General features: G+C 34.7%; 1 protein-coding gene across 1 annotated transcript in view; it reads left to right on the plus strand.

Moving 5' to 3' along the window:
* The window catches only part of RIMS1 (regulating synaptic membrane exocytosis 1), a 914,410-nt gene that overhangs the window by 668,611 nt on the left and 225,471 nt on the right, over positions 1-20,328 (plus strand). The gene's annotated exons all lie outside the window — the stretch shown is intronic.

A 20,328-nucleotide genomic window follows, 5' to 3' on the forward strand; every position in this document is an offset into this window, starting at 1 on the left:
CATTGCATATAGGGCAGGACATTTTACTTTAAGAAAGGATAGCATGGTGTGTTAGTTTTTGTGTTGCTATAATGAAATACCTGAGGCTAGGTCATTTGTAAGGAAAAGAAGTTTAATTGGCTTACAGTTCTGCAGGATGTACAGGAAGTGTGGTCAGTATCCACTTCTGTAGAGGGCCTCAGGAAATTCCAAACATGGTAGAAGGCAAAGGAGGAGCCAGTGTAGCACATGGCCAGATTGGGAACAAAGACAGATGGGAGAGGTGCCACCCTCTTTTAAAAGAGCTGTCCCATGAACTCATAAGGAGGACTCACTGATTACCATGAGAATGGCACCAAGGCATTACTGAGGGATTCTCCCCCACGATCCCACCTCAAGTATTAGGGATTACATATCACTATGAGATTTGGAGGGAACAAACATCCAAACTATGTCACATGGGTTGGATGCAAAATACTCATTTTTAAATGCCATATTTCATTTTCTTAACCAACATTTTTATAGCACTTACTATGTGCTACACATTATTCCAAGCACTTCACAAATGCTAATTTAACTCTTACAACACCCCTATGGGAGAGGTACTATCACTATGCCTATTGTACAGACAAGAAAACTGAAGCAGAGAACAGTTGGGTAGCTTGTCTAGGATCACAGACTGGTTAAGTGACAGAGGTGACTCTTAGCCACTATGCTATGCAGCTCTTTGTGAAATCATCTGCCTGCTTTTCTGACATCTTTAAGGCATTTTTTATGGTTCTGTTCTCCAACTGTATCACCAACTTTGGATTTATACTACAGATTTTTCCAGTGTTCTTGTGCAGTGTATATCTACAATGTATATGCATGTGCTTGTAAATATGTGCTTGCATGTGTTTGATATTATCACAGCACTTCAGGAGATTCTGGCACAAGTGAAACCTTACATTAGGAGGAAAGAATATATTATATATTCCCCTTATGTCCTCCAATAAACCTCATAACGAATTGCATGTGAGACCATGGACAATTTATGACACTTCTGAATCAATTCAGTTATATTCAAAATAAGGGAGTTGGACTAGTTGATTTTTTTCATCTTTAAATTCTAGACCTGAATCAGGAATTTCTAAAGCAACCAGTAAGGAGATTTTTTGTTTTTTCAGTATAGAGCAAACCCTTGACATTTGAAAGAACTACTTTCTATTTTGGTCAAATATTTTAAACCTTAAACAAGCCTAAGACTTTTAAAAATCTCTAAGTTTGTAAGAACCACAATAATATATCATTTTCTAGTATAAAATAAGTAAAATGTTTACATGGCCATGTTCTAATCTCTATTAGTTCTAAAAATACTGAAGTAAATAATCTATAGTTTTTTTTACAATAAATTATGCAATGAAATAAAAATGGACATTACTGCATTATATAATAATCAGATAAAACTACCCCCAGTATACTTGCAGTGAAACAAAATTTGTGTACTTACTGCACCAAGGGAGAATATTCCAGAGGAACTTTAGAAAACATTTGGAGGAGGGGCTGTGGAAGAAGACCTAATTTGATTGGGTCTGCCCGTTCATACTGGTATCTTCTTAAATATTTTGAAAAATCTGATGAGTATAACAAACAGCTGCATTTATTTGTTTCTTTGTATAGGTGGTTGTAATGCTAAACTCTTTTTATAGTTTAAAATGCTAAAAAGTGTACAAAATATTGAAATGTATAAGGCATGAAAAAATAGAACATCTTTGCCTGCTAACTAGGTATAAAAATGCAGAAGGAGATACTATTGAGAACATAACTCTTACCTAATGAAGGAACATAATTATTATCTTGAATATGCAAATAATTATACTACTTCATAATGTCTCTGCTTAGCAGAGTTCTTGATTCCTGGAAAGAGAAAAAAAACACACAAGCACGCACACACACAGACAGGATATATGGAATAGCTGTATATGAAATAGCTACAAATTTGCATGCTAGGAGAATAATTACTTGTGGAAAAAGTTATGTGTTTTACAGACAGCAAAATCTTTCCATTTTATCTTTTGCTTGAGTTTTTTGGCTCCTTCTATGAAGGACTATGTTGCTATTCTTGCAGACAACTGACTGATAGATGGATGTATTGATTGTGTAATTATAAAATACATGGCATTAGTTATGCCTAGGACATATGATGTTTGATAAAACAAAAGGAAAAAGATTCACCTGTCAAGGAATTGCAGTTTATTAGAGATTAAAATAATGACCAAAATAGCAAAAAATCTAAAGACTAATGTAAAGGCAAAAATGTGTCAAAACATAATATGAGAAGTTAACAAATGAGAACAACCTGTTGAATTGAATGAGTAATATCAGCAAGATGAGAGACTAGACTCTTTCTATCATCATGCCCCTGTGCAAGTATCAACTTTGACAACTACCCACAGATAAGAGTACATTTGTGAGAATCTAGGAGTTCACTGAAGTTCCAGCACATCATCAAAGCAAGAAATTTAAGAATAGAAACATCAAAGAGGATAAGAAGAACAGTTTCACGTCTTGTATCCCACTTTCCTCAAGGTGGCACAGCTCAGTTCTAAGAGAGACTTTTAGCACACTATGTATCCCATGGGGAAAAATGAGAACATAGTGCTTGAACTCCTGACTCCTTCTGCTGAGCAGGATGCTGCCCTGGAGGCATACTTCTTTCTTGCCTCACCCAGATTACTGAGGTAATCATCATAGCCGAATGGTTGAGAGAGTCTGGGAGCAGGAAGAGAGGCTGTGGGCTCTACTTACCACTCCATGGATTCTATCAGGAAGCCTGACAATGAACTGCTCTCATGTTGACACCCCTTAACCCTCTCATGGGCGCCCCAAGAATCTTGCTGCTGACACTAAAAATAAGCATCTTGCTTAGAGAGCTGGTTCGCCAGGAAACCATTTTCTCCTAGGCCTCCAGGCCTGTGGTGGGAGGGGCTGCTGTGAAGGCCTCTAACATGCCCTGGAGACATTTTTCTCATTGTCTTGGGGATTAATCCTTTTCTATCACATTGTCAGGCTGCACATTTTTCAAACTTTTATGCTCTGCTTTCCTTATAAAATTGAACATCTTTAACAGCACCCAAGTTACCTCTGGAATGCTTTGCTGCTTAGAAATTTCTTCCCCCAGATACCCTAAGTCATCTCTCTGAGCCCTCCAAACTGTTCCAACCTCTGCCTGTTACCCAGTTCCAAAGTTGCTTCCACATTTTCAGGTGTCTTTTCAGCAACACCCCATTCTCAGTACCAATTTACTCTATTAGTCCATTTTCACGCTGCTGATAAAAACATACCCAAGACTGGGCAATTTACAAAAGAAGGAGGTTTAATTGGACTTAGAGTTCCATGTGGCTGGGGAAGCCCCACAATCATGGTGGAAGGCAAGGAGCAGCGAATCATGTCTTACATGGATGGCAGCAGGCAAAGAGGGTGCTTGTGCAGGCAAACTCCCATTAATCAGATCTAGTGAGGCTCATTCACTATCACGAGAACAGCTCAGGATAGATCTGCCCCCGTAATTCAATCACCTCCCACCAGGTTCCTCCCATGACATGTGGGAATTATGGGAGTTACAACTCAAGATGAGATTTGGGTGGGGACACAGAGCCAAACCATATCACTGCCCCACAGGTATATCAGTAGGGGCTCAACATCACTAATCATCAGGGAAATGCAAACTACAACCACCATGAGATATCACCTCACACCTATTATCAAAATGTTAGAAGATAACAAATATTGGTGAGGATGTGGAGAAAAAGTAACCCTTATACACTGTTGGTAGGAATATAAATTGACATAGCCACTATGGAAAACAGTATGGAGTTCCCTCAGAAAATTATAAATAGAACTACTATATGATCCAGCAATCCCACTTCTGGGTATACATCAAGAGCAAATGAGATCAATATTTTGAAGAGATATCTGCACTTCCATGTTCATTGTGGTGTTATTCACAATAACCAAGAAGTGGCAACAACCTAAATGTGCATTCACAGATGAATGAACAAAATATGATAAAAACATACAATGTAGTATTATTCGGCCTTAAAAAAGAAGGAATTCCTATTATTTGTGACAACCTGGATGAACCTGGAGGATATCATGTTGAGTAAAATAAGCTAGGCACAGAAAGAAAAATACTACTTATCACTTGTATATGGAATCTGAATAAGTTGAACTCATAGAAACCAGAAGAATGATTGCTAGGCAGGGCCTGGGGGGATGAAGGAAATGGAGAGAAGTAAGTAAAAGGGTACTATCTTTGAGTTATGATCAATAGGTCTGGCTGCCTAAAATACAGCATGTTGACTGTACTGAATAATAGTGTATTGTATACTTGAAATCTGATAAGAGAATAGATCTTAAGTGTTCTACCTCCCCACACAGGCAGAGAAAAGATAACTACTACTACTTGAGGTAATGGATATGTTGATTACCTTGATTGTGGTAATCATTTTACAATGTTTATGTACAATGTTTGCATATCTCAAATATATATAATTTTATTTGTCAATTACAGTTCAATAAAGCTTAGAAAAAATGCAAATGGATTAATTAGAAAATTCTTACAAATGCGAAAGCATTTATCCACATGTAGTTAAACATTTTATTAATTGACATTTACGGAAAAAGTTAAAGTACATGAATATAAGACTACCAGATAATCCAACATGTAATCATGTATAGGTATCTTATATTAATTTCTTTTAGAGCAGATAATAGTCATCTACCTAAATAATATAGAAATAACTGTGATTGGTCTAGTAGCACTGATACTTAAAAAAGCAATCTGTCTGTACTTTGGAATGCTGGAATAAAAAACAGTATAAGTCTCTTAAATTTTTCTCTTTCAAGATTGTTTTGGTTCTTCTTTGTCTTCAGAATGTTCATGATAATTTTAGATTCTCTTTATACAATTCTCGAAAACCTTTTTGGGATTTATGTGTCAGGTGTCTGGGGGGCAGACTGCATCAAATATATAGAGCATTTGTAGAACAACATATTTACACTTCTTATTCTGTAGTTAACAAGCACAGCTCTTTTTATATGTGTCAGTGAGATCAAATTTTTCCAACTCTTCTATATCCTTGCTGTTTTTATTCTTTATGTTCTGTCACAGATGTGTTTGTCTCCCACTATATTTGTGATTTGCCTATTTTTAAATTTAAGTTTATATAGGTTGAGACTATGTTGTTACTGCATATGAAATTAGAGTTGTGTGTCTTTTCGGTGAAGTAATTTTTCATCATAATTAAATGCTCCTTTTCATCTCTAGTAAGGTTTACTGCATCAAGTCTACTTTGTGTGATGGCTATGTTATCGTTATTATAACCATACTAGCTTTCTTCTATTTAGTGTTTGTATAGTATTTCTTTTAGTCTATCTTTCTGAATCCTTAAGCTATAGTAGTTTTTCTTCTAATTAGCAAATCACTGGCTTAGGTGGTGTACAAAGTCCATTGTGATGATTGTTTGAATGGGAAGATTTAATTTTCTTACATACTGTAGGTGGCACTGTATTTGTATTGAAATTTGACATCTTCCTTTATATTTCCCATTTCCCATTTTATTACCTTCTTTTGGATTAGTTATATTAGCATCTATCTTTTCATTATCTTGCCAGTAATACACTCTTTTGCTATTATTTTGATATTCATAAAATCTTAGGTTATTAATGCTTTGTATATACTAACATATTTACCACAATATAAGAACCTCATTCCACATTAACATAGTTTATCCCCACAAATCTTTTATGTTATTATTGTGTGATTTATTCTGACAACTATTTTAAATTATGCTTGTTTATCATCAGTATTCATTTATATTTACTAACTGTTGCTGTTTATTCTTTCCTGTATTTTTACGAGGCTTCACTGTGTTAGCCAGTATGGTCTCAAGTGATCTGCCCACCTCAGCCTCCCAAAATGCTGGGATTACAGGCATGAGCCACCGTGCCTGGCCCTAAACTAATTTATTAGTCTCAATAGTGTTTTGTAGATTTTTTTAGGATTTTCTACATATACTATCATAACTTCTGCAAGATAGTTTTACTTTTTCATTTTTAATCTTATTTTTATTGATTGATTATATTTATTATGATCTCTATTACAATGGTGTATAGAGGTTTAAAAAGTATATATATTTGCCTTGTTCCTGATCTTTAGTAGAGAACATTTGCCTTCTATCCTTGCATGTACTGTTAGTGGTATGTTTTTTGATGAGTACTTTATCATACTGAGGAATTATTCTGAAATCTTTTTTATATCAGTTTGCTGAGCATTTTTCTCATTAAAAGTGTTGGATTTTGTCAAATACTTTTTCTTAAATATGTATTTATACACACATACACATATATATTTTATAATATAAAATATATATTTATTTTGCATATATGTGTATATATATATATTTTGCATTGCTAGGATAAATCTCACTTTGTAATAATGTTTTTATGTGGTTATATAGTACTGTATTAGGTTTGATAATTTTTTTCTTAAATGTTTTTGCTTCCCTGTTTGAGAGACATTGGTTTTTAATTTTTAATCATTTTCAAAAGTTTGTTGTGTCAGGACTTTAGTATTAAGGCTAAGCTGATCTGATACAGTGAGTTCAGAAGTGAGCATGGTTCTCCTCACTCTTTTTAAATATTAAACTTCATGTAAGATTGATATCATTTGCTCTTTAAATAGGTTTTAAGGAATTTGCCAGTGAAGATATTTTGTTCTGGCATTTTCATTATAAATTGGCTTTCAATTATTAACTCAACTTCTTTAATAGCTAAAGGACTATTCAGGTTTTCTATTTCTTTTTTGTGTCAGTTGTTGTAGTTCGAGTTTTTGAGAAATTTCTCTATTCATGTTACTGAATTTATTGACATACAGTTGTTCATAATATTCTCTTATTTGTATTTTTAATAATTCTAGGCTCTGTAGTGCTGTCCTTTCTTTGGGTAATCATATTTTCTGTTATTTTTCTTGACCAGTGCTGTGGGATGTTTATCAATTTTATTAATCCCTTTAGCGAGCAAATTTCTGGGTACATTGATTTTCTCTAGGTTTTATTGGTTTTCAGTTTATATTTCATTTATTTTCACTCTAATATTTATTATTTTCCTCTTTATGTGATTTTTGGCAATTTAAAATTTTGAAAGATCTGGAAATGGTATGGATAATTTATTGCAGGAGCAATAAAAAAGGCAAAAACATCAATTAGGATATTAGTTATGGCAATACTTGCTGTTAGAGATGATGGCCCAAATAAGGCAGTACAATGGGGATAGACATGAGGGAATAAATTTGAGTCATTATGTTCCAGAATCAGAATTAAGAAGATTTGATGAAGGATTGGGGAGAGGGTGTTAGCAGTGGCAAATCCTTATGAGTGTGCAGCAACCTCAATTCTTGCCTTCTTAGATGAAAGAATTTGAGTGAAAGGCATAAGGCAGATGAAGAGACTAAGGCAAGTTTTATAGCAAGAGTGAAAGTTTATTTAAAAGCGTTGGAGCAGAAATGAAAGGAAAGTATACTTGGAAGAGGATCAAGAAAGTGACTTGTGAGATCGAATGCACGGTTTGACGTTTGGACTGGGGTTTTATATGTTGGCATACTTCTAAGGTTTTGCGTCCCTTCTTTCCTGATTATTTGTTTGGGGTGAGCTGTCCACATGTGCAGTGGCATGCTAACACTTGGGAGGGGAGCATGCACAGTGTGTTTACTGGAATTATATGCAATGCTCACTTGAGTTTTTCTTCCTTTACCAGTCTAGCATTCCTAGAGGAAGGTCATATACCAGTTAAACTCTGTCATTTTGTCTCACAGTGCACGTGCTTGAGCCCACTCACCCAACTCCTGAGATCTTACTGGGAAGCTGCTGATCACTAGTGTCAGGGTTTTTTTTTTGTTTTGTTTTGTTTTGTTTTGTTTTTTTATTGGGAGACTGCCTTTTCCTGTTGCCAGCTGAGATCAATTATTATTTTAGAGAGACAATTAACAACTTTGCCCGACCATCATCTGATAGTCGCCTGACATTCCTGGTGGTGGCGGGGAGCCCTCTCCTGCCCTGCTCATGTCTGTCTACTGTAACAACAGTAGGCTAAGATCAATTTTTGATCAACATATCAGGTTACTCTGCAGATGGTGGTACTGTTAACTAAAACAAGAAGTACTGGACAAGAAAGTTTTTGAGAAGCATAATCATTTCTGTTTTGTATATTTTAAGTTTGAGGCTCCTGTGTAACATTTAAGTGGCCATATATAGTAAATAAGAAGATAAATGGATTTGGATATTTGTAAATGTGTCTGAGCTAGAAATTATGATTTTAGAATCAGCAGTTTATAGTGCAAGCTATTCTTTTTGGATACAAGATAAAATTGATATACTATTGATATTTTTATCTTATTTTAATTTCTACTTCTGCATGTTTTATAATGCAAATGCAGTGTTATTCTAATAGGCATGCATGCATAATGCATTACACAAATATTTATTGTATAAGCCTTCTCAAAAATAGTTTTTCACAGGGCTTGAAATCAAAATGTTTGGAAAACTTCACATCTTTCATGAAGCCTATTTAAGTAACAACTGTAGAAGAGCAAGAATTGAGTCCTGTGTAACATCAACATTTAATAAAAGAGTAAAGAAGGAAGATTTTAGCCAGGAATATGAGGTGATATAAATAGGAAGAAGACCAGAGAAGAAAATTGTCACTGAATTTTAGAAACTAAAAATGAGGGGTGGTTAGGAATTACAAATACTCAAAGAGCTTATTAAGAGGAGAGTTAAAAAGTTGCGCTAAGTAGAATTGGCACTATGGAAGGGATCACTAATGTCATTGGAGGAAAAGTGTAATTGTAGGGATGAGTCAGATTTCAAGATGGTGGGATTTAATGAGGTGTGAGAAAGTTGACAGGCTATGAGTTTAGGTTACTTTAACAAGTGGCTTAGTTTTAAGGAGGATAATGAAAAAAGTGACGAGAAAGAGGAGGCTCAATTTGTTATTACTGGAAGAAAAGTCTTGATTATTTTGTGTACTTTTGTGGTTATATGCCAAGAGGAAAGGAGTAGTAGAGAAGATGAGATTGAAGACTAAGGAAAATAAAGGAGTCAATGATAAGTGGAAATCAGCAGAAAATGAAATTCAGTGCATGAGTCTATGCATTTACTTTTGATGAATGGAGGACCTGAGATAAGACAGGGAAGTAGGAATTGCTGCATATTCAGGTGCTATCATAACACAAAAATTATCAGTTGGATCCAAAATACATTTCAGCCTTGTGTATCAGAGGTAACACCTCCAACAAAGTAACACAAAAAGATAAACTAAAGGAATGAGAGAACACATCTGGTAAAGATGAGCTAAAAGAGAGCAAAAATTGCAGTAATAGAATTCAAGTCACAAATATTCCATAATTGATTCCCTATATTTTATTCTCAATCAACAACCAAAGAGATCCTATTAAAAGCCAAGTTATATCTGGGCATGGTGGCACATGCCTCTAATTGCAGCACTTTCGGAGGCCAAGGCGGGCAGATTGCTTGAGCTCAGGAGTTCAAGACCAGCCTGGGCAACATGGCGAAAGCCTGTCTCTACCAAAAAACACAAACAAACAAACAAACAAACAAACAAAAAACCCAGAAAAATTAGCTGAGCATGGTGGTGCTTGCCTGTAGTCTCAGCTACTTGGGAGGCAGAGGCGGGTGGATCACCTAAGCCAAGGAGGTTGAGACTGCAGTGAGCTGTGATGGTGCCACTGCACTCCAGCCTATGTGACAGAGTGAGACCCTGTCTCAAAAACAAAAGATGTATGAGATGACTTCTCTGCTCAGAATCTTCCAATGGCTCCCCATTACTCATCATAAAAGTCAAAGTCATTGCTATAGTCCACAAAGACCTACTGCGTCTGGCTCCTTACTCTACTGAACACATCTTATACGACCTGAACCTTCACTTACTCGGCTCCACCTGTGCTTTGAAACCACCAGGTATAAGCTCCACAAAGTCCTTTTTATTTGTTGCTTTTACAGCCTGAGATGCTTTCCTCCAGATACCTGCATAGCTTACTCTTACTCAAGTATCACTTTCTCAGTGAAGTTTTCTTTGACTAGCCAATTTTATATTGTATTCTACCACCACTCAGAGTGCCCAATGCCTTTTTCTTTTGCATTTATTCCTCAGTACTTATCATCATCTATAATACCACATATGTTTACCATTATGGGTTTTTTATGGTTTTTTGGGTCTTTTTTTTGAGTCAGAGTCTTACACTGTTGCCCAGGCTGGCGTGCAGTGGTGTGATCTTGGCTCACTGCAACCTCCACCTCCCAGGTTCAAGTGATGATCCAGCCTTAGCCTCCTGAGTAGCTGGGATTACAGGTGCCCACCACCACGCCTGGCTAATTTTTTGTATTTTTAGTAGAGATAGGGTTTCACTATGTTGGCCAGGCTGGTCTCGAACTCCTGACCTCATGGTCCACCCACCTCAGCCTTCCAAAGTGCTGAGATGAGCCACAGCGCCCGGCCTACCATTATGTTTTGTTTCTGTCTGTCTTTTTTCACTAGAACATAAACTCCTTGAGGAGAATTTTTGTCTATTTTTTTCAGTGCTGCATCCCTAGCACCTAAAACAATGCCTAACACATAACAGGCACCTAAAATATTTGTTGAAATCAAAAATATGTACTGTGTGTAGCACTTTATATTGCAAAATAAAATAATATTTATTTACCTGAAGTTTGAAGACACATCAGCAATAAATGTTGTATGATGCTAATAAAAATATTATTGAATATTTACTATGTGTCAAACATGGTTTTGTATAACTCAGTCCTAACATAGAGTCTATGAAATCATTATTATTATTCTCCCTGCTTTATAAATGACAATACTGAAGCACAGAGAGATGATATAATCTGTCCTAGGTAGGATAATGAGAATGTCAGCATATAAGGATTCAGGCCCATATATTCTACTTCCAAGGGCTGCTCCTTAACCATGATTCAGTATTCATTGCTGCCTTTTACCTGCCATTACCTACACAGAATCAAGGTCATAAAAATTTTAGTCATTTACAGAAACAAGAGAAGTGAGTGACAGACCATTAGATAGTGTGTAAAATCAACTTTAAAATGTAGAGATTTAAAATAATGTAATTCATATTATTGAATTTATATATATAATATATTTATATATAATACATATACATACATATATAATATATACAATAAATATATATATGTAATACATACATGTGTATATATATATACACACACACCCCTCCATGGGAAGAAATAATTTTCAGTAAGATATCGTATGAATCTGATAGTCGCCCCGAACCTTTTTGATAATGATAAAATAACCATTATAATGCTGATAATGCTTGCTTACTATATTTCAGGAACTATGCTAAGCAATTTAGATGTATTATCTCATTTAATTCTCAAAACAACTCAGTGAGATAAAAACTATTATTACCCCCTGTCTAGAGATGATGGCAATGAATCTTTGGGAGGATACGAAAGTTGGCTTGAGCAAATTGCAAGTAAGTGGATTGACAGATGGACCTGAGATGAGAACCTAGGCAGTTTAACTCTAGAGATCACTGTTCTTTGCAGGTTAATAGTGAAATGAAGTATCCTTCAGTAAACATGTTGTGACGGTTATCTATGAAAAGAAATCAGTGTAGTTCCCTAACTCTTGGTATACCTCAAAATAGATTCTGAGAGATCAAGAAAGACAATGTAAAATGTTCAACCATATAAATAGTCAATGAAAATAAAAGTGAATATTTATGAAAGCACTTTCTGAGCTAAAGTACAACAGAAGGATTGCAAAGGAAGAGAATAATAGATGATATAAAATGAAAATCATCTTTATGATAACAGAAAGTAACCAATATGGCAAGTAACAAAATTAAAAAAAAAAAAAAAAAACTGTATCAGGGAGTTAATAAATCAATTAAAAATGGTAAGAAATACTACGAATTTAATTGATAAATACACAAAAACCTGATTAGTTTACATGCTAACAAACATGGAAAATATTCTAAACAAAATGTTTACCTTAATGGTACAACTTAAATGAATAAAAAATGATAAAGTAATCAATAAATGGTAAATGATCCAAAAAATATATTTTTTATCATATTATGAATATGTTAAAAGATAAATATATATGTAATACTACATATAACTATGTAACTGTGTATATGTGGATAAAAGATGAAATAGAAGGCTTATAATAAAGAGCAAAAGTCTTTTGACTATTCTTCCCAAACTTTTTCTATTCATGAGTGACAAGGCACTATTAAGCATTTATATTTGGACTAATCAACTCTTCACAGCTCATATAGTATTGCAATGACATATAAAAATAAAGGAAGATACCGAAGCACAGAGATGTCATTTGGACACTCCTGTGTCCTTCCACCCAGAATCTCTATTTTGTTTCTTCTATGGTTAACTTCTGCAGCTTAACACAATTATTATTAACCATAGAGCCAAGCAGCGAATTCAGATTATGCTTCATATTTTATGGGTCGGATATCATGACCACTGTCCTACTTGATGGGAAATGTTCTTAGCTTCAAATACAAATGAGTCCTCCCTTTAGCTAATTCCTTTATCCTATGAAGTTTTTGTTTCATTTGTTTTGTGTTCAAAATCGCACTATGCATTTGATCAATTTGCCTTTTGTGTTGTTGCTGTTGTCTTCTGGTTTATTTAATTTTTGCTCCCAGAATCCTCATTCTAGAGTCCATTCTCCTGCTCGAAATTTCTCTCTAGGGTTTCAAAGAGGGCTCTTCATCCTGGGACGTCCCTTAACACTTGCTCTTCTGTGAAAACCATTTGCTTCCTGGATTTCCTCTTTCTTGGTAGACTTTGTTTTGCTAACAAGGATATGTGAGTGGTAAATTTTCCAAGTTCTTCCAAATTCTGAAAATTTCTTAAACTGCCTTATACTTGATGGTTTACCTATATATAAAATTTCAGGACCCCTATCATTTTCCCGAAGACTATTGATAGTATTTCTCCCTTGTCTTCAAACATCCAGTATTGCTGATGGGAATTCTGATACCATTCTATTTCCTATTCCTTTCTCTAGGACCCAGCCTTTGCTTTCTGGAAACTTTTAGTATATTTTCTTTAGCTTTGTTATGTGGAAATTTCATAATGATTTTTATCTTGGTAGTTTCTTTTTCCATTCATTGTATTAATATGCAATGACTTGTCCATTCTGGGAATTTGTCTTCTATTATTTTTGCAACTTTATTCCCCTCCATATTTTGTTCTTTTTTTTCTAGAACTCTTATTTTATCTCATGTTTTTTATTTCATGTTTTCTCTCTCTAACATTTTATCTCATGTGTTTTATCTCTTGGTTTTTCATATATCCTTTCTTTTAAATTATTGGGAGAACCCACTGCCGATGGTTACGTGGGTCCTTTTCTATTTCCTAGGTGTCTTGGCTGGTTTGAGAAATAAAGGGAAAGAGTACAAGAGAGAGAAATTTAAAGCTGGGGGTCCGGGGTAGACATCACGTGTCAGCAGGATCCGTGATGTTTCCTGAGCCGTAAAACCAGCAAGTTTTTATTAGCGATTTTCAAAAGGGGAGGGAGTGCATGAATAGGGTGTGGGTCACAGAGATCACATACTTCACAAGGTAATAAAATATCACAAAGCAAGTGGAGGCAGGGTGAGATCATAGGACCACAGGATGGGGAGAAATTAAAATTGCTAATGAAGTTTCAGGCATGCATTGTCATTGTAACATCTTATCAGGAAACAGGGTTTGAGAGCAGACAACCTGTCTGACCAAAATTTATTAGGTGGGAATTGTCCTTCTCCTAATAAGCCTGGGAGTGCTATAGGAGACCGGGGCTTATTTCATCCATTTGGCTTCGACCATAAAAGATGGCACGCCTTAAGGGGGCCGTCTATAAACCTACCCTCAGGGTGCATTCTCTTTCTCAGGAATGTTCCTTGCTGAGAAAAAGAATTCAGCGATATTTCTCCTATTTGCTTTTGAAAGAGGAGAAATATGGCTCTGTTCTGTCCGTCTCACCGGCGGCCAGAAGTCTTATCTCTGGTGTTCCCTGAACATTGCTGTTTTCCTGTTCTTTTTTCAAGATGCCTAGATTTCATATTGTTCAAACACACATGCTCTACAAAAAATTTGTGCAGCTGATGCAATCATCACAGGGTCCTGAGGTGACACACATCCTCCTCAGTTTACGAAGAAGATGACAGCATTAAGAGATTAAAGTAAAGACAGGCATAGGAAATCACAGGGGTATTGATTGGAGAAGTGATAAGTGTCCATGAAATCTTCACAATTTATGTTCAGAGACTGCACTAAAGACAGGCATAAGAAATTATGAAAGTATTAATTTGGGGAACTAATAAATGTCCATGAAATCTTCACAGTTTATGTTCTTCTGCCGTGGCTTCAGCTGGTCCCTCCGTTAGGGGATCCCTGACTTCCCGCAACATTAAATCCTTCTTTTATTGAGATAATTTTACCATTAATTTTAAAAGCTCTTTTAATTTTGACATCTGAACACTAAGTAGAGGTTATTTTAAGGTTTCTTTAAGGTATTTCCTGGAATTATCTCTTACTCTTCTAACATTAATTCTTATCTATGTTGATTTTAGCCTTTCTCTTCAATGTTATAGTTTTTATTTTAATAGTTTAGTGTTCCTTGATTAGCCATATATAGGGGAATAAACAAAAACGAGGCATGAGAATGGATGATTGGGGTGTGTGTTTGTGTATGCATATGTGGGAGGTGTTTTTGAGTGAACAACTGGAGAACCAGCCATTAGGATAGAGAAAATCTACCTGCCAGAATGAGAAAGGCTCTTTGCAGGTCAGCAACACCTGTCTGTTTCAAATTTGTGAGAAAGTGGTCATTCTGCATATGGAAAATAAACTTTAAAAAAAAAAAAAAGACAAATAGTCATCTGTTTTAATTCTATTTCTCACTTCTCTCCTGCCATAGTATCTGCCATCTAACCTAGATCTTCTCGTGGGTTCTGCAGAGAAGATCAGCTCCATTCTTGGTTACGGCCCTCCTCCATCTGTGATTTGAGCTACAGCTTCCTCCATTTTGTTTCACTTACCACTCTTTTCCATGCATACACTTAGCAGCTTCTAGAAATTCATTGTTATCTCCCTTCCTTGAGGTTCCTTTTTGCTGTGTGGCTTATGATTGTATTATCTAAATGAATCTCACTATATTATTTCAAATTTGAAACATCTGTAAGAGTATAGGGTTGGGGCATTATTAAGTCATTAGATTTTAAAGTGCAGAATTGATATTGTCACTTTTGGGTATAATTTAGCACCCCTTTTGGGAAGCTATTTTGCAAATTATACAGAGAGCCCCAGCTATTACCACACAGTGATTATAGGAGAGGAGCTTTAAATATGTTCTAAAATTTTACCAAATAATTTGATTTTTTCCAATGTATCCTAAAAAAAAGACCATAAATATGAAAAAAAGTTTGATCAACACACTTTTCACTGCAGAGTTCAGTGTTAATGTGAAAGGTTATAAGCAGTTTAAGGGCTAGGTAAGTGATATTCCATCTCTATAGAATATTTTGTAGATATTAAAATTCTTTAGAAAAGTTTAGAATCACTATAGCACAAGTAAAAATACTTGTGCTATAATATTAAATATATAAATAGGATATAGAGTTACAGTGGAATCTCAGTTATTTTAAATTTGCATAGAAAATTATATTAAAATGCTAATAGTAAGACAGTGGTATTGGATGTGATTTACTCATTAAAAAGAAACATTCTATATCATATTTTTGTCTTTCATAAAACCACATATTTTATGAACTTCCAAAGGGAAATAAATTTATGAAATAGCAATAACAACAAAAAAAGACTAAGAGAACATACCCACATACCCCCACCCATTCCCACCCACATACACATTCACACTACCAGAACCAAAAGGAACTCATTCTCATTTATTTTGACATCTACTGTTTTCTACCATCTCATCTACTTTTGTCAACAAAGTTGAAATATTGCCTTGATAATTTTGTCCCTAGTTTCTGCTAGAGTGAGTACTTACTGAATAGAGAAAGTAAGGAAAATGAGTAAAAGTATTCAGAAAATGCAGCAACTGCAATTGAGTATCTCATCTTCTTTTTCATGTTTTTCAAAATGGTAGCATAATAATTTTTAAAAACATCCTATATTAGTTGAAAATCGATCTTAACATTTATCTGTAAAAATATCAAATGAAAATTGAATCACAATCTCTGTCTTTTTTTAAACCTTCATGCTTATATTTATTCTTTATGTTATAATACTAAATACCTCAGATGGATTCTTATAAGGAAGACATTTGTGTTAATATAAGAATTCTGGGTTGGGTGCAGTGGCTCACACCTGTTATTCCAGCATTTTGGGAGGCTGAGGAGGGTGGATCACCTGAGGTCAGGAATTTGAGACCAGCCTGGCCAACATGGTGAAACCCCGTCTCTACTAAAAATACAAAAACTAGCCGGGGTGGTGGTGGACAGCTGTAATCAGCTACTCGGTAGGCTGGGGCAAGAGAATCGCTTGAACCTGGGAGGTGGAGGTTGCAATGAGATGAGATCATGACACTGCACTTCAGCTTGGGCAACAGGAGTGAAACTCCATCCCCGCCCCCAGAAAAAAATTATCCTGGACCTCGTCATGAATCACCTTAGTAATATAATCAAGAATAAATCAAGAAATACATTTCTTTTGTTCTGTGTCTCCAGCTCTGTAAATATTTCAATATTTCTTCCACTCGAATACCTTTTTAGTTTTTCTGCCAAACTTGTGGTTTTATCTATGGAATTTTCTGTATATGTATAGCAGAAAGTGTTGCAATTTTTATTTCTCTGGGTAAAAAATTCCTGTGGGTTTTATAAAATAGTTTAGTGTACTGCTTAAGAATTAAGAGGAAAAGACACTTAAAATTGCAGTTACAGCAAAAAGTCAGAATACAATTTTCAATCCTTCATATTTTCTGATATGTGCCATGGTGTTTCAAAAGTCATGTAACTTCACAATAGTATTTGAATCAAGTTTGTATGTGATTGCTTAAAATCTGTAAATTGTTAAGATCAGTTATTGCACAGGCCTACTTTAGATTAGTTTGGAACATATCCCAGGGTATTTAATCAGGGTATAATCCTCCATAGTGCAATTTCTAAAAGGTGTGTTTGTGTGCTTTAAATAAATAGCATTTTTTTGTAGACAAAGTTGTGTCTTAAACTCTTTCTTAAAAAAAAATTGTTAAAAATGTCTCCCTACCGCACTCTTGTATTATCTATAGCTTCAGGCAAATATAATACTTAATACTGACTTCAAAAAATGTATTGTAGAGGTCTGCAATGTTTGGTATTAACTGTGCTGAAATGTATGACAATATTCTATTGTAATCTTATATAGTTTTCTTTATAACTCATATGAGCAATTTATTTTTTATTTGTAAAATTTGTGGTATGATTAATTTTTAGAACTGCAAATAGACTGGGAGGTGATATTTTAATAAAAATAAATATTTTAACATTGTTATGGTTAATTTTAGTTTCAATTTGGAGGATGGATTGACTACACTCATAGTTAATTTAAAAATACAAATTTAAAAGTGTTGTGGTATACAAGGAAATAAGACATAGGAAAAGTTTGGAATTATACAATATTTTAGTAAATGTTAAAAATAGAAAAAAACTAATGAAGCATCACAGACTTAAATGAATACACAGTATTTTAATAATATTATTTAAAATGCCTATGCCGTTTTGACAAAGTCGCTAATGTAACCTTTTGAATAAACAGGAAGTGAAATTAAATTGTAAAATTCAACTTAATCATAATAAATTGTGTTTCTTTTAATTGATCTGGTAGCAATTCTGCACATATTCAAAATCTGGAACATACCCAAATCTGGCAGTTAGTTCTCATTGACCCATTTTTTGTAATGTTTACAAATGTGAAGCAATCAAAATAAGATTGTGATAATGATTTCTAGAAAATATTCAGATGTAAAATGAAGAGTATCCTTTACCCTTCTATCAGTATTATTGTGCTCCTTTGGGCTTCTTTATTTGGCTTTATTCAATTTTAGAAACTTTGTAATTGTAAATTTGTGTTTTCTGAATGGTTTTTTAAAAACTGCATATTTATCCTAAGTATACCTTGATATTTCTGTAGTAAAGAACCTACTTTATTTTATTTCTTATTATTTCTTTTGAGATAGAGTGTCACTCTATCACCCAGGCTGGAGGACAGTGGTGGGATCTCGGCTCATTGCAATCTCTGCCTTCTGGGTTCAAGTGATTCTCCTGCCTAAGCCTCCTGAGTAGCTGGGATTACAGGCGTGTGCCACCACGCCCGGCTAATTTTTGTATTTTTAGTAGAGACGAGATTTCACCATGTTTTTGGCCTGGCTGGTCTCAAACTCTTGACCTCAGGTGATCTGCTCCCCTCAGCCTCCCAAAGTGCTGGGATTGCAGGCGTCAGCCACCACACTTGGCTGAAAAGAACCTACTTTAAATGATGAGTAATAAGTTGCTTATTATTAGTCTAAGAAATATTTATTTGATGTAAAATAGTCAAAATTTCATACCAATCTTCATGAATTACAGGATTTCAAACTTATCACAGTCTTGTCAGCTAAAGAGACAAAAACAACAACAACAACAACAACCACCTTCCTGCCACACACATGTCCCCTGTCCCCACTCAGGGTTCTGGGCAGAAGAGACTCAGTGTCACTGACTGTTCATGAAGGTCCTGGCCCTGGAGTATTGCACCTTTTAATGTTATCCTTGATATGTCCATGTTCAAACAATCAGGACTTCTGAGGGACCATCTCAGTAATAGATTTTGTAAAATATACCCTTATTTGGCTAGCACTTAAATTCAAGTTGCTTTCCATAAACCCCTTATTTTGATATAGGCTTATGCAATGAATTGTTCATCTTGTTTGACATCTTGGTAGATGAGAAATCCGTAATACTGGTTATTATGCTTTGTGTAGATGTTATACCTAACTGCTTTTTTGAACCTAGTACACTTCATTTTATGACTGGGAGTCTAAATAAATCAATTAACCTTCATGAATTTTAAATTTTTTATAGCAATTATTTCTCCTCAGTCTTAATTTTTCCTTGAGTTTTCTTGCCTGGAAAGCAGTTCTTAATTCATCTGCAGTATTTTCCTTTTAAAAAAAAGTATTAGTTTTTTCCTGTCTTTTTCTTATTTTAGCTTCATCTTATTCTATGGCTATAGTTACAGCTTTTCCCTATTTATCTGAATATTTTCAGTAGTTCATTTTCTTCATTTGACCTACTAAACAATGCTTCTTTTACTATTTTCTGTTGCTTCTCAATTAATGTATCTACGATTTATTCATCCTGATACAATATTTTCGAGTACTTGTTGATTGAGTCAGTATTTGTGAAAAGGAAGCCTAGAGTTTGGTAATTAGCTTTTCCTGTGGAGGTAGTTCCTGACGTACAAACAAACACAAAACACCTGAAGTGCCTTTGGAGGCATGCAACTGAGGCAGCGATGTAAAATCACAGCACAAAGAAACAGAGGTACTGAGGATATTTGAAAAGATGGCTCATGGGGCTCTTAGCACCTATCTTTGCCCCGTGACAGCTAGTCATTGCTGCTGTTATTATTTTTTATTACAACAATCGTCCTCATTATTACATTCATTTTAAAGGTCATCAAATGGAGAACGGATATATAGGTTTATTTTAAGTGGTGCTACATCTTATAATTTATCAGTGGATATGTTGCTAAATGATGGTTCCCAAATAGCTCTCCTTGGGAAACATTACATTGGAGTGGTCACATATGAATAAACTCAGAGCCACATTTATTCCTTTAGTAAATATGTGCATGGAAAATTATATTTTATAGCATAAATAAGCTTAAGGTTAGTTTATTGCTAAGAAACTAGAGAAAATATACAGATTGACCTTTTTTGTGGGCCTACTTTTTTATGTTTGTTTCTTCTATATGAATATTTTTAATATTGCCTTTAATTGTGGGTGATTTTTGAAAAGACAGGCTTTTTAAAAATACTTGCAAGTACTGTATATACATATTGATTCTGTAGTTCTGGGTAACATTTTTCTTTTTTCTTTTATTTCCTGGTAACATTTTTCTAACCAGTTAACTACCTTGCTTGGAACATTTTTGCTAATACTCCAGAGTCAATTATAAAAAATATGACAGATATATGGTAAAAGGAAATACAGAATCATCAAATTAGAAATGCTGAGGAAAAAACTCTATTCTGGCT

Source organism: Macaca thibetana, chromosome 4 (assembly GCF_024542745.1).
Source record: "Macaca thibetana thibetana isolate TM-01 chromosome 4, ASM2454274v1, whole genome shotgun sequence".
In the NCBI taxonomy this organism is placed as follows: domain Eukaryota; kingdom Metazoa; phylum Chordata; class Mammalia; order Primates; family Cercopithecidae; genus Macaca; species Macaca thibetana.